Consider the following 17,051-nt stretch of genomic DNA (forward strand, 5'->3'; position numbering starts at 1 on the left):
TTTGTTCCTGCTTTTTACCACCGCCTCTTTCTCTGGTTCCTTCCCTCTTGGCTTATTTCCCATCTGCTTTTGGGAAATCCAGTAAGGAGAAGAGTCAGAACAAGAATCAAAACAGCTGTAATCACACAGGGCTGAGCAGCTTCCCCGCCAAACAGGCTGCATTTGGCAGAGCCCCGTTTTCAGCAGTGAATCCTTGGCATGGTAACAGGTTATCTCCGCAGATGTCCTGCGCCGAGTGCGAGTACTGCATGTGGCAGACGGTGGAGGGTGCAACCCAGGCTGGCACTGCCAGAAGACAAGGCGAGAGGGCAAAAAACCTCAAGGGCAAACTTTGTAACGAGGGCATGGATTTGGGAAAGAAACTGTGAAATAGTAAGATCTAAATTCTAATCCCAGCTGTATTTGGATGAGTCTCTTGATTTCCATTAGCGTGGTCCTACGCGGCAGCCTGGTGTGGCTGAGAACAGAATCAGGCTTTGATTATCTGGTTGTCAAGGGAAGATGATGAATTTTGGATATAGATGGGAATAAGTTGCTGTGCAAAAAATCGCATAAGCCGTTCTCCTCGTGTTGTCTCTGGTAAAGGTGACCTCTTCAAGGTGTTGGCTTTGATGTCACCCAGATGACAGACATTGCAGTCAGCTGGAATTGTGTGACTAAACATCAGGGCCAATCTCTAAGCCTTTAATTATTTTAAATTATATGACAGGAGATGAAATAGAATTTTGGTTTGATATAAGGTAACAAGGGGGAAAAGAGTCTCATCTGGCACTTTTTACCCCCACCCCCTATTTAGAAACCTTCTTGTCAGCCTAAATTTATTTGTGGTTGGTCTATTCTTATGCCAGTGTTGTCTTTCAGCAGTAGGAATTGGGAGAGCTGGACTTGCTTCTTAAGTCTGCCACGGATTTTCTGCATGACTCAGTGAGCCCCACTGAGCGACTTTTGTATTCAAAGACTAAAACTCTACTAGTCTGCAACTGCGGATGGTCTGGCCTAAAATGGCAAACACAGATGGCTCGGTGCACTGCTGAGGTATCTCTACGGGACAACACAAAAGATGCTCTAGGAATGAGTTGGCCCTTGGCTTGAAGTTGTAACATCTCCAGTGTACTTACGTCTACATTAGCTGATACCTCCTCAGGGGTGGTGTGTCTGACTAATGTGTCCTCAACGAGCCTCTCTTCCTAGTGAAATAAAATGAACTACAAGTGCTGTAAGCTGGGCAACTTCTCATCAAAATTGTGACGTTACATTTTGCTTCCCAAAATCACAACCGTATTAGTTGTATGCAGCCCAGTATTTTGTGTTTCTTTGTTTTCCTTTCTTTCTTTACTGCTATCAGTGGCAAAAAATTACGCGGTAAACTCAATAGCTAATGAAAGACGTCATACCCCAGAGCGTATGAAAAAATGTCAACTGGAAAGAGCCAGTCTGCGGTGTATTTCCTTGGTCTGTACGTTGCCTTAGTGAGAAGAGGTTGTTGGAAAATACCATTCATTTTAAACTAAACAGTAAGCCTCCTTCGAATTAGATCTTAATAAAAAAGAGAACATCTTGGATAGTCTTTGATTTAGATGCGCTGCATTTTAAATGTGTCCTAATTATAGTGCTCATCGCTTAGCATTAATTTAATGAACATCCTCATTTATATGGACAAGGTTAGCAAATAGGAATTAATGCCATTAAAACTCGCAAGTCTCCCAAAGGAAAAAAAATCAAAAGATCTATGAAGAAAACGTAATCTTATTATTTATAACAAGGCAAAGCACAAAATCACCAGCCATACATTTTTGTAATTGGCTCAGGGGCCCTTAGGACACACCGTTTGGAAAGGACTGGTGCTGTGCTGCAAGCGGCCATTGCCTGCCCAGCTGGTGGCTGGCAGGGACCTGCCCACGGGCATCGCCCTTGCTGAAGCACAGCTTGCTTTGAGGAACTTTCAGTCTAAGGTTCCAGTCTTGCAGGTGGACCTTTGGCTTTGTTTTGGTCTCAGTTGTCCCCATCAAGACCAGACCTCCTCTAATCAGCTCCAGAAATGACCATAGTGGTTCATCAAGGCCCAAAAATAAGGACTGAAGGAAGGCATCATTGTTTTCTTGGTGGATCTGGAAAAGTGTTGGTGATGCACACCTCTGCTTTTACCATTTAATTGCATGCTGATACCAGAACTGCTTGATTTTAAGAAACACTAGCTGTCAGGTTTTCTCCATAGGCATTGATTTCAACACACACAGAAGGTGGATGATCCACTCACTTGTTAAAAACCTTTGCCATCCTGAGTTGTGTTTCAGTGAAGTTACAGGAATTCAAGTGATGGCAATGACGGTTATTTACAAGCCAAAGAGACCTAAAGTTACATTATGTTAACAAAGGGGTAGCGTAGACCTATGCGGACCCCTGCGACCCTCGCAAACCATCCTCTAAGGAGGCTTAGGGTGTGGTACTCATTATAGCTAATTCACCAGATGGGCTTTAACGGGGTGTGGTTGATACCACAGTGGCTAAGCTTTCCATCTAGTCCAGCCTGGTTGAATTACTGTACTGCAGACTCATTTTTCTCCCTAAGTATGATGGTGATCTGCAATATTTAGCCCCTTCTTACTGAGCGCAGTGAGGAGAACTTTTGTCATCCTTATCCGAGTCCCGCTGTACAGTTATTTAAGGGGTGAGGGAGCACAGCTGAGCTTTAAACAAAGACATAAGCATTGCCTTTTGGAGAGTTATGCCTCATACAAGTGCTGCTTGGTAGAAAAATGCTGTAATTGAAGGCCCAGATTGTGCAAAATTTTCTTACAGAACTGCATTTCAACTTCTGTTTGAAATCAGTGATGAGTGCTTGCTGAAGGACTGCTTGACTCGGGGACTGAGTTTATTGATAACTGATGTATCTGATGCCTTATTCTTACATCTCCTCCGTCTGTCACTTCTGCTGTGTCAATCTGTACCCCCAGACTGCAGCTAGCATTAACGTTAACCTATAAGCACTGTGTGTTGCTAATATTTACAATCTTGCTGACTAAAAATGAGAGGCTAATGCATTGTTCTTGTATCTTCTGCCTCCAAGTCTTGTCAGTGGTGCAGCTTAGTACCTGTTGGGGTGGGTGTGAGTAGCCCTGTTCCTAGATGGGTCACAGCAAACAGTTTAATGTCTGTCATCTACATGTATAATCTTAGACTCTTAGGTTCCTTTCAAAAATGGTAGCCTCTGAGCATCTCCCAGATAAAATCAATAGTAATTCTCTGGTGGACTTCATGGATTCTATGTAGGGTCAAGACTGCGGTTACATGAAAATGTTCTTTGTGTCTATCTGTGTAGGTTTGTACATGTATGGATGTATCTGTGTCTCCAGTGGTGCATAGGTATAGAAGTGTTGGGTTGGGTTTTTTTAATCCTGAAAGAATAGGTGGTAAATTTGACAAGTTCCACTATTGATGTCAGAGGATCCAAGTTTATAGAGTTTTATTCTGGAAACTGAAGTGCCTTGTAGTGAATTAAAAACCAAAAATGTTTCAACTTAATCAGGAGCTAAACTGAAGGGAAAAGTTGGTTTGACTATTAATATGACAAAAGGGACTGTAAAATCAAATTTCCTCTGAAACCCAGGACAAAGGTATTTGACACAGAATAAAACATCCAGTCATGAGAAGACCTGGGGTAGATCTGTGTATGTTTGAAAAACAGCCTTAGGATTACTGGCATGCTTTTAACTTGTCTCAAAACAGGTGTTTTTTCCTTTTTTATTTCATTATTCGTATTTAGGTTTCTCTCTACTAATAAGACATAAGCAGATCCAAATTCAGCTCCCCCATGCATAGAAGAGGATGGACTCTAAGAGCAGAAATTGGCTCAGATGATTAAAATTTTTCTGTGAATTTACATTTTGCAAGGCGTTTTAACTTAGCACCTTTTCGGTAATTGGAAATGTATCGTTTCTATGGTGCCATGACACTGGTGTCAGCCGCTAGAAGACAGAGCACAATAGGAAATGCACATCTCAAATTCTTCATATGAATCACCGTTTACATTACTGGATCAGGAAATGTGCAGCAAAGATGTTTCACAGTGTATTTATGTTAATATTTTGTCTTCTACATGGACTTCCTGTCTCTTTGGTACTGTTTTCATTTTGTAAATTTGCACGTTTGGCTTAAAGCAAGAGTGAGAGCGAGATTACATCTCTGCTTGTCGCATGACCTATTTATTTTTGCTTCAGAAAAGCAGAATTGTGTCTCTGCCTCCTAGCTTCGCATGGAGTGCAAAACTAAGGAACTGCTCAGGTGGGGGGATGACAGTCCCCCAGTGGCAGGGATGACAGCCAAGGTTACGACGGTTCCTTGCCACCCGTTCCCAATATCAAAGCCAGTTGCATTGAAGAAGGTATCTGAATCCAAACTGAGTTGGGGCTTCAGAGTCAGCAGGGGCTGCGCAGCCACATGATTTATTGGCATGCACACCTAAGCAAAGACCACCACCATTTCCTTGGTGAATTTCTGGCCTTTTTTAAGGGAATGTTTTGAAAATTACAGCAGTAATTAGTGGCCTGTAGCATGTTGAAATGAGCATGGAGACACCTGTGACGGGACATTGAGCTTTATATTCAATAGATGGCTTTGCATGCTGCTTATGATAAAGATGGTTGTTTCTCTGGAAGGGCATCCACAGTGTTTATATTGCTGCCTGCAATTTAGTGAACACTCATCTTTAAAAAACTGTTATTTTCCTGATGAAGTACTGGGGTTCTTGGGTACTATGGGGAAGAAGATGGGTTTAGCCTTTGGAAATCTAGAAACTTACCTGTGTCTTCAAGAGTTCAAGCTTTTCTGAGCATGGACCCTCAGGAGTGGCTTCAGTCCATCTGCACTACAGCCAGGCTGAAGCGTACATAAGCTCACCAGCAGCAGTTTTAGGTTGGTCGGTTGGAGTACCAACGTGAGTATCAAGTAGCACAGGCTTCACCACAGCCTGGAGCCCTGTGTAGATGCGCGGGGCCCTAGGTTGGTTTGGTACCCACCTGCAATGGGGTCCTATCCTCCGTTATTGTAAGGGCTCCAGAAGCTGAGCTTAACCTTTTCAGTGAATGCCTAGTGATTCTTTGAGCTCCTTGCTTTCCAGAATAACTTCCAAGATTGGTGGATTTTAAACAGTTACGTCAAACATGTTCAATATTCAAAGTTAAACGTATCCTGATTGGTTTGACCAAACTGCGACAGATGAGAAGTGGATCTGCATTGATTTATTAATAATTACTTTTAATAATTGTATAAAAAGAGACGTTATTGGGTTATCAGACTTTTTCAACAGCTGTACTAATTCAGCTGCAGAGAAGGCTGTGGAAGAGTAACCCAGGACACCCTGGCACGCCCCAGTGCACCCTTGAAATATAAGAGGCAAGCTGTTTGCTCAAAGGATCCTTCTCTTCTCTCAGGCCGTGTTTTGTCAGCCGAGGACTTAGAGATCAAAAGAACTTTAAACCCATTGAAACACCTTCTTAGAGTGGAACAGTGGTGCCTTTCAAGTTACACAGGTAGAAGGCTTCTTGGAGACTACTCTAGGGTAGGAACAGTTAGGAGAAGGATAGGTGTACAGTCAGCTTGGAGGGAGGTTTGTTTTAAATAAATAGTACTTGCTTTCAGGAGGTTATTTGGCCACTGCTTACAGTTTGTCATTGCTCCTGGAGGGAACAGAATTGCAGGTCTGAGCGTGCATGAGGCTAGCTGAGCTAATTATGGCTCGCAGGGCAGCGCTGCCAGAGCGCCGGGGCTGAGCACGGTGCCAGGCTCTTGTGCTAGCTTGCGTACTGCAAGTGGTGCAGCTGCAGAAGTGCCAGGTGCAGTTTTACTGAAGAGATAAGCAGGCTGCGGTTTCCCCCCTTCTTCCACCCTTGCTTCATGGTGCAGTGACAACGATCTGGCTGCCCCACATCCCCAAGAGTGTGAACATCAGGGCAGAGTTTGCCCCGGACGCAGCGCTCCCTGGTGTGATGGGGCCGGTGGAGGAGGTTCTATGAGCCTGGGCAGCGCGTTTGCTAATGGAGCTGTATTGTTCTAGCACTTGAACAAGCTGTGTGGCACCCTGTAAACAGACCCGAGAGAGTCGTCTGATTCCAGCCTCTGCAGAGAAGCAATAGTTGAAGCTCTTGTCTTGAAATCCAGTGTCCACAGAGGAGGTCAGGAAGATCTCCAGGTAATGTCACCTGGTAACTACAGCATGAAGACACTCTGCAGGTCATAAAGTCTCTACGTGTGTGTGTATATCATGATTGCACAAGTATAACTCCTAGGTGCAGGCGTATGTCTTGGATTCAGGTTGTGCAAAACCTCTAGTTTCCAAGTTAAAAATGCCTTTTCCGGGGATAGTCTCAAACGTAAATCTAGAATCTGCTTTTTCCATGAGTTTCCCTGACAATAAACACCTTGTGTAAAGATTTGTGGTTCCTAAGCACGGTGGGGAGTTAAATACAGAACCAGGAAAACTGAATTCTTATGCAGGTTGACGTTTGTAAAATACTCTCTCAGCTCTTCCTGGAGGCTTTCTTGATAACTGGGTGAGAACAGTAATGTTGGCTGGCTCTTGCGACAAGGAGGAATTTGGCACGCAAAGGAGAAATAGCGAGGCCAGAAGGAAGGTGTGGACTGCATGTTGACTTGTGTTCAAATCCCAGACAGCTGCTGCAATAAAGAAACAGTCTTGGGTGCACCAGGAAAACACTTTGCAATAAAACTAATACAGCGAAGTTACTAACTTCAAATCTGGGTAGTTTGTTAAGGGAGAAAATGGTATTACCTTGTCAAGTCGTAATACCATCAAGGTGTTGACGACCATCAAGTTGTTGTCAAGTAAATGGGACAGATTTTTGATGATTACTAAGTATTCATTTGGACAGGTAAATTTGATTCTACAACGGGGTCATGTTAGCACCGCTGTGAATATCCAAATTGAGTAGTTGAGGGCATATCGACACTGTTGGGTTCAGGCACCGACATCTCTGTGTAGCTGTGTTTGTGCCTTAACAAATGTGCCAGTATGGTTGTAATCACTGATGGCTCTTCTAAATTAAAACAGCTTTTGAATTGCTCCTGCTTTCTTATAAGATTGGCTGGCCAAAACCTACACTGTTTCATATCTTTTTGAGTTTCTCCAGGTGCCAGAAAAAAGTCTTCTAATTCAGCATGTTCCAAGGACCCCTTGAAATCATGGTCCGTTTTTAACAGACTTTTGAGCTAAGAAAAATAAGCCTGATGTCAGTAGGCTTAAATGTGCTCTACGGAGGACGTCAGGAAAATATATAGGACTCCACAGACCAGCAAAGGTTGGGAAACCACTTTTAAGTAATTACATTAGCTAAACATGGCATCAAAAGAGACAAAGACGTGTTTTTTGTAACAGCTCACCAGGGCTCCAGTCCTCTTTCTGTACGTTAAATATGTGAAGATCGTGGTTCTCTGCATTACTCCAACTGGGAGAACTATGTTTTTTGAGAAAGGAAAATTAAATTAGTCTTGTGCTTGATACGTTATTGAGCACTTTTGTTACCTGATAGGAAATTAAGTAATGCAGGCTGGTTCTCTGGCACCCAGACATTCCCCTGTGCTGGAGTAATTCCCAGCTGAGTAATTAGGGCAATTCTTAGGTCCTTTGTGCCCCAAGAGCAGCCCAGAAAGACTAAAACAGCATCCAGAATCTGGCTCATAGTTGAAGTACAACTGCACAACTGAAGGAAATAAAAATGCAGCCAAACCTGTGCTGCTTTAGAAGGAACTTGGCTCTGCAGAGCCTGAAAGGGGTTGGGAGTGAGACCGAGGGATGGAGAGTCGTGGCCGGATGGCTGGATGGCAGAGCTCACTGTCTCTCCGCGTAACTGGGACTGGCGATTTAGTAAGCATCAAACGCTTCACGCAGTTCGTTCACTAATAAGAATATGTAGTAACTAGCATATAGCTGACAGGCTTCTGAGTGTCAATACCATTAATGAAAATCAGACCTGGGCTTCCAAGTGGCTTCGGGGATGCTTTTAAAAATCACACCCCTTTCTTCAGCTTCGTTCAGCTGCTCGCTTCGCTTCAAGACAAAAAACCCTTTCCCCCCTTTTTTTTTCATATCGGTTTTTACTGCTTCTTCTGGGGTGAAAAATTACAATTTTTCTTCTAACACGTTCCTTCCTAAGGTGAAGTAGTGATGTAGCGTGCGATGTATGTGAAGGACTCATCTTCTTACCGTCACCTTAGAAGAATCTCCCTTATGGTATTTGAATGTAGATAGAGGCTGAAAATGGGTTTTATGCATCTAAGCCACTGGAGTAGTTGAGCATTTTAAGCCTATGAATAGCAGCAATGCAACCATGTAAAAATAGTAACTCTCTGCAGAGTGATATAAACTTTTGTTTCCTTTGTAATGTCTTGAGATTACAGAAATCACTGGGGACTTCAGCGAGTGGATCAGATACAACGTGTTCAAAAAACAGGATGTCTTTTTCCACAACAACTAACCTGCTCACAAAAATAGCAACTGAGGAGGGATTATCATTAATAGTGTTCAGTGTAATAGAGACGAAACTATTATACCTTAGGGAAACGTATCCTATAATAATAGCCTCAGTTGCTAAATATGATTTGTTTCTGGTGTTTTTAAACTTGTTTTATGACTCAGGCTTGAACAATCTGGATATTGTTGATTACATAAAATCTGTAATTCCCTGAATGTAATTTAAGTTCTCAATGTCTGTGTTTTGTTTCTATGCTTACTTTTATTTTAGCTTTCCTTGCAATTTTGGGTGCACCTTCTGAATAACGTTCAATCTGTGTTTTTAAAACTTTGCCTGTGATTTTTGCTCTCCGGAGAGCTCGGTGTGGGTTGCCACTTTCAGCAACTGCAGCAAGCCCCTATTCCAAGCAGCTGATCATTTCACTTCATTGGGGTTTGAGAGATTTATGTTGACACCTCTGGAGATACGGCTGATAAACATGTAGGTGGAACGTACCCTTGAATGCCTACATACTGCAGAGATAGGGTCTTGACATCAGAAATAGGGCAGATTTTTATCTCTTAAGCAGGGAGGTGCCAAGCACCTGCACTGACCAGTAACATCCGTGAAGTCCGTCAGCCATTTGCAATTAAACAAATATTCTACAGCTGGCTTAGTTGGCGGCAACATTTGTTTTTCAGGGAGGTCCCGATTTCACTCACTTTTACAAATAGTTTTATAGAGGTCAAGTAATTCCTGGTTTCTCCCAAAGGGCTGATTCTCTGCTGCATACCACAACTGCAAACAAGTTTGAAAAAAAATCGCAAAATGTGGTTCAGTCAACCAAAGAGCAAAGTTTATCCAAGACAGCAAAACTCGTACAACTGGCTGAAGCACAGGGATGAAGAAGCAGAGAGAGCAGCTCCTTGCTGTAATTCAGTCCTGTTTGCATTTCTCAACCGGACTGTAACAAACAGATCTACTCTGTTCCTCTTTTTAAAAGGAAAGGGCACCTACTTTATAAGCAAGCGATTAACTTCCAGTACAATTGCAAACATCAAAATGAGCGGGCAACACCCCCATGCCCCAAAGAATTGCCAACTAATAAATAAGGTAGAAATGGAGATATATCCCACCCTGTGCCCCTGAGACAGCACGTCCCTCTCTCTGGGTGCTGGAAGGGGTGGTGGGACCAGGCTTTTCACATCAAAGGAGAAGCGTATCTCAAGAGTGAGGAGAGCATCACTTGCAGTCCTTCCTGATTTCAGCAGCGGTCCCGTTCATGCCCTTCTCCTCATCGGAGCTTGGGCGCGTGTCTCGGGAAAGGCTGGTTCGGGGCTGCTCTGGGCTGCTGGCGCTGACCTCGCATCCCGCCTGGGCACCCGGGGCCGGCCAGGGCTGGTGCCCCCCCCGCGCCCTCCTGCTCTTTGATGGAATGAAACTTTTTAAATGTCATGCCTCCAGCCCCCAAGTACTTGAATGATTTTGTGGCTTTTATGGGTATGGCAACTATTCAGAAGCGTGGGTGGTGCTTGAGTTACTTGAATACGTGTCCTGTGTTAGCACAGTATTCCTGGTATACGCTGTAGGTACTTGTTTGTAGCCTGGTGGCAATAGCTGTGTGGACGTTTCCCCGCTAAGGCGCAGTCTGAGGTTGTATGTCCGTAGTTAGCATCCCCTAGTATGAAATCACCAAGGGTCAGTCTTTGCTGGCTGTGGTGCCTGTACCTTCTCCTGGTTTTATCTCCAACCTCTTCAGATTGAAGGAACGTGGTCACAATTGTGTAAAACAGAAAAGAAGCCCCGTCAAGATTTTTAGAAGCTGGAGGAGGCTAATTCTTCTTGTTTCAAGTACACAGCATGTTTGCTTTAAACGAGCCCCAGCGTTGGGCCCAGAATTGCGGAAACCCGAATGTAAATTTTAATTTAAAAAAGTAAACGTGAAAATGCGTGGAGTTGTGAAGCCCAGGAAAGGATAATGTCGCAAGGAAAACATGTATTTGTAAATTCCCACAGGAGAATTTACAGGCAGTAGAGGCAAACCTCTAAAGCAAAAGCTCTGCATCTAAGTAGCACAACCTGGCGCTTGCACAGAGATTGTCATCTTCAAAGTACTGAGCAAATGTTTGTTAGTTGTACTACAGCAGCCTTGGAGGCTATCAGGCAGGTATTAATATTACTGTGTTACAGGTGGCGAAATTGAGTCAAAGAAGTTATGTAATGTAGTTGAGATTAAGCACAGCCATAACAACGCGATGAATAGTGCAGATTTTCCTTGCCTTAATGTTTGCATGTTGGTGAAGCTGCTGTGCTCCTAAAGGGAACCGCACAGATACGGTTGTGTTTTGAAAGGAGGTCTTTCCCTCTAAATGTATGTTTCTAATGCACCGAGGGTGAGCATGTGTAAGGTGGTGTGAAATACTAGCTAGCCAGTATAGCTAGGGTTCGCTCTCATTTAGGCCCTAATTCAACAAGTGCCGTGTATTGGACACTTGCACATGTCCCCAAGCCAGCGCAGGTGGGTTTTCTCCTTCCATTGCTTGCTCTTGGGTCTCCTCCTGAAGTGGCACGGACGTGTGTGTCTTTCTGTTCTCCCAAATGACTTTTGAACTTGCTGTTTAGCTTTAACTGTGTCCGACAGCAGGCTTGAGCTCTCAAAAATTCCTGTACGTTTTGTGAAAATACGTGGCTGATTAGATGAGACAAATCCTTCTGCTTAGGAAAAGGCTTGTCTGTCTGCTCCTTAGACACTGGAGAGCATACATGGAAGAGCCCTGGTCAGAGTTCACCCCGTAACAGCCACCAGAAAAACAGCACACGAGACTCAAATCCAAGGAACAGCTCGTTTCGCTGCTCTTGGAACGGCTTCTTGCTTTCCCTTTTCTTGTCTTTTCTTAACATCTCTTGCGTCCACAGTGTTGGCTGTTGCATTTCTGGATGCTGTGATGTGGACACAAGAAACTGCTGTCACTTAACATTGGCCTGGCATCTAAATGTGAAGCGTGAGTCTCTCTGCTGCTGGGAAGTCCTGATTTTCCCGCAGTACCTCTAGTTTTTTTCAGATGGTGGAGGCCTCTGAAAGTGGGTGGGTGTCTTCCTTACAAACAACACCTTGTTGTTGAGGAAGAGCATTATTGTGCAACGCATGATAAATGACACATCAGGAAATTATCCCAGTTGTTAAGGGATAGGGATGAGCTCAGGTTAATTACTAATTATTACCTTTTTTACCTATAAAAATGCAATGAATGCCTCTTCTGCACTGTGATAGCTTTGATGCTTTATTCTCATGTGCTGGGGTGGAGCAGCCGCTTGCTGCTTGAGAGCCAGCAGCTGGCCCTGGGCACCCCTGCTGCCTGTACCCCTGCCAGACCCTGAGCACGCTGGAAGGTGGGCCCATCAGCACAACCCTTTGCTCTCCTGGCTTATAGACCATTGACACTACCTCCAGCTTCTGGGAGAAGAGAAAGGAGTGTGAAATCGATCACCACTTTCCAACACTTAATGCGATGTTGGCATCCCAGGTTTGTGGCTGGGAATAAAAGTTACTTGGATTTGGACTGATTCAGGGAGAGAAGGAGAAGCAGATACATGGCTGTGTGAAGTAAGAGTGGAAGTGTCACTTTTTACTGGTGTTAAAATTCCCTAAGCCTTCAGCGTGCTTCTGGTGAAGTGGTAAAGGCTGAAAACAGATTTTAAGCTAAATACACAGCATATAACAACTAGTCCAGTGACTTATTTGCTAGTTACAAATTCTGAACAATATATTTGACCATGGATGTGGCAGGCACCGCTGTACTGGGCAGTGAGCTCTGAAGCCCTGTGCCATGTGTTGGGCTGTGCTGTTGGCCTGCTGGTAACCTGAGCAAACCCCTCAATCCTGCCCGTGACAAATTCCCCATCTGCAAAAAGGTACCATTGCACTGACCTTTTCGGTCGATAAAGTGTACAACGTGGGGAAAGGTGGGCTTTTCCCCACTCCAGAAACGGGGACCTAGAGTTCGGGGGGTGAGGTGGGAGTGAGGGTGCCCCTTCCCATCTGAAGTCAGCGCGGTCCATGGCTGTTCAGCAAAGAGCAAAGGACGCGGCATCACCCCCAGGGGCACGCGGGTGCCGAGCATCCTGGGGAGCCGCCGTCAGTCCCATCTGTGCTGGCTTGCAACCTTTCTTGCAAACCCAATTCTCTGTCTGAAGACCTTATATTTCATGTTCGTGCTATGTTTGAAGAGTGCTTCTTGGGAATAGGTAAAATGTATGGCTTTGGGTTTTTTTCAGAAGTTAAGATTTTTATTTTTCCCTCTGCTCTATTTATGTCTTTAGATTTTATTTAGATTTTATTTTCTTTCCCATCAAATAGCCTTTTGTTTGGTTGTTTTATTTTTTTTATATTTTTCTATACTTGTCTTCTGGTTGGTAATAGAGATTACATAGTTTTGATAGAATGGATACTATGTGGGTTAATTTTTCTCCTAAAATTACTTAAAATGTCATCTCACTGAAGATGACAAATCAAGGTCCTTGTAAACATTCATGCTATAAAAGCAGTTCTGATTTATGCACCTTTTATTATTGTTGCCTGCATAAAAAAATTGTTAACTTTGTCAGAATACTGAAATCTGAACATCTCTTCATTGTGAACACAGAAGTAATTTCATTTTAAAGTGGCAAAGCGCAGAGTTTCTAATAAAAATGTAATTTGTAGCCTCTGACTGCAAATGCTTCTGTTCATGCTAATTCTCATTTAAGTCACTGTAAAATGTGTGATATATCAGCTTAAACAGCTGCAATATCAAAGGCTTTACTTTTCATTATTTTTTTTCCTATAACAGTTTTGGTAAAATTCAAATGCATCAGTAATAATGTTTCACTTTTATCTCATTATCAAATTAGTTTTACTACACTGCCTCAGCCTGAGTTGAATGACTTAAATACCATTTCAAAATCAACCATTAAGTTGTTTTAAATCGTTCCAACAAGATATTCTTGGATGCACAATAATTAATCTCTTATGCCATCTTTACTGCATTTGGGCAAAAAGGTGGAACAAGTTCTGTATAGGTCGAGCACGACGGTAGAGCGGTGTGTGCTGGCTGCTGCTGCGGGGCTGGTGCTCCAGCGTCCTGCATCCTTACCCTCCGCACCGGCTGCGTCCCCGGTTCCCAGCTGGCACGTTACGGTTGCAGCCTCTCACGCGTTAACATTGATGGGACAGCGAGCGCAAGGCTTTGCAGGATGTCTGGGGAGAGTTTTCTTTCCTTGCTTCCTGATCCTTCACCAAGTAAAAGTTTTCTCCTTCTAATGTGCTTTGGGAACCTGATGCTTTCCCCAGGAAGAACGTGTTTGGTCACACAGTTAAAAAGCAGAGGTAATTGTCACACAGTTAAAAAGCAGCAGCTGGAGATAATTCACAGACAGTCAGGGACATCCCAAAATACTTCATTGGAGGACACCCACTTTGTACCTGCGCACACCTCCGAGTACGCAGTCGCCAGCGTCCGTGCGGTACCCTTGCTGTGCAAACAGGAGGATGTGTTTAGCGATCTCTTTCACAGATGCAAATGCTGTGCTACTTGACCTGTGAGCCCTGGCAGCGGAGTGGGATTTTGCTGGGGAGTCAGCACACTGTTTTGGGGCATCTACAGCCTTTGTGAAATGGATTCTTGGACTGCTGGTACAAATGAAGCAAATAAATCTGCTCCTGCTGTTGTTCGAAAGGCTGCTTCCAGCTCTGCCTCCTGCCACTTGGCTCTCTGCTCCCTGCCCGTCCTTTTGCAAGCTCTGCCTTACGAACTGCCTTGCAGTTCCTTTACTGAACCTCTTGTGTCCGTTTTTATCTCATCGGCGGATCTGAATAGTCACACAAAAGTGCTGCTGAGAGCTTTTTCCAGTTCTCTGTCGATGGTAATGCATCCAGGGCTCATATTGACAGATTAATGTGGGGCTGGCTGCAGCAGGGCTGCAGGCTGCTGGAGGCTGCTCCCAAGCACGCCGCCTGTGATCCTGCACTGCCTGACTCGGAACGCGTTTGATCGTTGTAGGGGGTCAAATGCTTGGCTCGAGTCTTTTTTATGCTTGTGGTTCTCTCAGGCAAATAGGGCTGAAAAAAGAAACTGGAGGGACCAAAGTGGAGCGTTCTCATAAAAAAAATAGATGCAAAACACAAAGCACCATTTGTGCTCAAATTTGGAGGGTTGAGGGGAAGGACAGCACTGTTCAGCTGCTATAGATGTCTTGGTTTTCTTCAGCTGGAGAAATGCTTTGATTCTATTCTATTGTTAATTAACCACTCTGAGAAAAAATACATTTGTAAATTAGGCGGGAGACCGCTTCAGGACTCTGTGCTGACTTCTGCCAAAGCTGGCAATCTCCTTCTGGTTCTCATTCACAGGTGCTAATGCTCTGGAGACCAACTCAAGGGTAGGTCACTGCTGTGGAGCCAATGGACCCCTCGCTACCAAAACCTTGCCACATAAAACCAATGCACCCGGCAAGAAATCCTCATCCTTCTTCTGGCAGAAACATTCTTGAGGAGTTGTCTCTGCCAGTCTGTCTTTAACTACGGAAATTCAATTTTGTATGCGTATATTGACATGGAAACCCACAAACAGTTCTGCTGGTGGAAATACCTGGCTCTTTTCCTTGAAAAAAGGGGCACAAACTGGAACTGGTTCATATTTTTGTTAAAGATCACCTGAGGCATTTCAGTAGGGTGATCACTTGGAAAGTTTGTACTCGCAATTTCACATACGGTGAGGATAGCAGCTTCTGCCTACGAGTAGCTGTAAATGGCCAAACCTTATTCAAAAGCCATGTTGCAGTTGGAAAAGTTGACTGCATCTTTTAGAGGACCGTTTGCATTTGAGGTCAGTTATTTTTACTTTTCCATTTTGTTCTAGTTAAATATTTTTACTTGCTCTCAGAACAATAGCTCCCACCACACTGAAGCCTTCGCCCAGTGCAGTAGCTTTTCATACTTCCTCCCGTAGCAATCCATGCAGCGCCCAAGGGTCTCATCTCCTTAGTTTAGCTAAATATAGACTTTTCAAGCCCTTGTGTAGAGCCTAATCCATACCTTTACTAAGCTTAACGAGCTGAATCCAGTGGCATAAGCAGCTGACGCAGCTTTATGGGTAGAGGAATCCTCTACATTCTCTTATGCTTGCTCTAATCTGCCAGGGTTTGTTTAAATTTTCTACTGCTTAATCTGGTATTTTACTGCCTGTACGTACTTGACTCTGAGGACAGGATTGTTGTGATGATTTTTCCTGTCTGCAAACTTACTCTTCAGTTTTCCATGCTGTCTGCCCAGGCAGACCCAATAATTTTGTATTTTTTCAAGTAACTGTTTAATAAAAGAAACACCAGCCAAATCTGGAGTTGCTTTTACACAATTCAGAACTAATGTCCTGTTTACCAGCCTGTTCACAGGCTGAACTCACAAAAATGAGAGTTTCTCTGGCTTTGGTTGCAAAGCTTCTCTCACCCTGTACTCTTTCGTTTGGAAGGAGCTGGGTCCCATACACACACTGGCAGCTGCAACAGGATGAAAATAGCCACTAAGGTTTCTGGCAGAATCTTATTTTGACAAAACATTTACAGCAGTTATAAAAAAGATTTGTTTCCATATCTTAGCTAGTTTGGCTTTTTCCAGCTTGGTTGCAGACTCAATATGGGTTTTGTTGATGTTCTTTTCTAAAAGCAAGTAGATCTGTGGTTTGTCATCATGATGCGTACAGTTGCACATCACTGTGTGCCTTGGATTCAAAAGTGGTTTCAAACCCACCTTTGTAAACAGAGAGGGTCATAGTGTATTTTAACAGTTACTCCTCCTGCCCCAAGCGTGCACATGTTTACGTGTGTGCTCATGTACACCGTGTGCATGCACACGTGTGCACACCCCCGGCCAAAGTCATCAAAAGAGCTCTGAGCTCCCTGGAGCCAGGTAACTGGGTCACAGCAGCGGTGACTTGCAAGGCTTAAAAAAGCATAGAAGAGGTGGGCATGCATGATCATACGTTGTCCTGCCTTTATCCATGCACCTTCCTGTCTGCCGGCAACCAGGGGTTTAGGGCCTTCCTGCATCTAGACCATCACGTTTAGTAATTACTGGTGTATCAAACCTACATGAATTTCTCTAATGATTTAACTTGTTTGTAATTTTGGATACTGTGGTATTGTCCTAAAGAGCTTGAACACAGTGAGAATGGTTTGAGAGATTCTGTAAGCCGCTTAACAGAACTGTTGCCTGTTGCCTTGCCTTTGGGAGAGGAGCAAACATCCTCTTCTCTGCTTCCTATGGGTCAGAACCAGCAACTAAAAAGTCTGAATTCACCTTCCTGCACTAATCGCCGCTTTGCACTGCCAGCGGGATGCAAGGAAGCTGAACGCTACCACATGCATGGGGTACATTGCTGTGTACCACATGCTGTGCCACATTGCTGTGACACGTGCCCAAACCTTTTCTCTGGCAGAAGAGAAGTTTCGGTGTTTTCTGCTAACTGAAGAGCACTGAGAAGGCATTTCGGGCTGTGAAGTAGAGAAACTCCAAGAGCGCTCTTAGCGCGGTGTGATCTGGCCTTGTTTGTG

General features: G+C 44.1%; 1 protein-coding gene and 1 pseudogene across 3 annotated transcripts in view; both read left to right on the top strand.

The window, feature by feature from the left end:
• PHF2 (PHD finger protein 2) overlaps positions 1-17,051 on the top strand; it is an 86,815-nt gene that overhangs the window by 25,756 nt on the left and 44,008 nt on the right. The window lies entirely within an intron of this gene.
• Positions 12,240-16,863, top strand: LOC142415499 (uncharacterized; annotated as a pseudogene).

The sequence above is a fragment of the Mycteria americana genome, chromosome 11 (genome assembly GCF_035582795.1).
Source record: "Mycteria americana isolate JAX WOST 10 ecotype Jacksonville Zoo and Gardens chromosome 11, USCA_MyAme_1.0, whole genome shotgun sequence".
NCBI classification, from domain to species: domain Eukaryota; kingdom Metazoa; phylum Chordata; class Aves; order Ciconiiformes; family Ciconiidae; genus Mycteria; species Mycteria americana.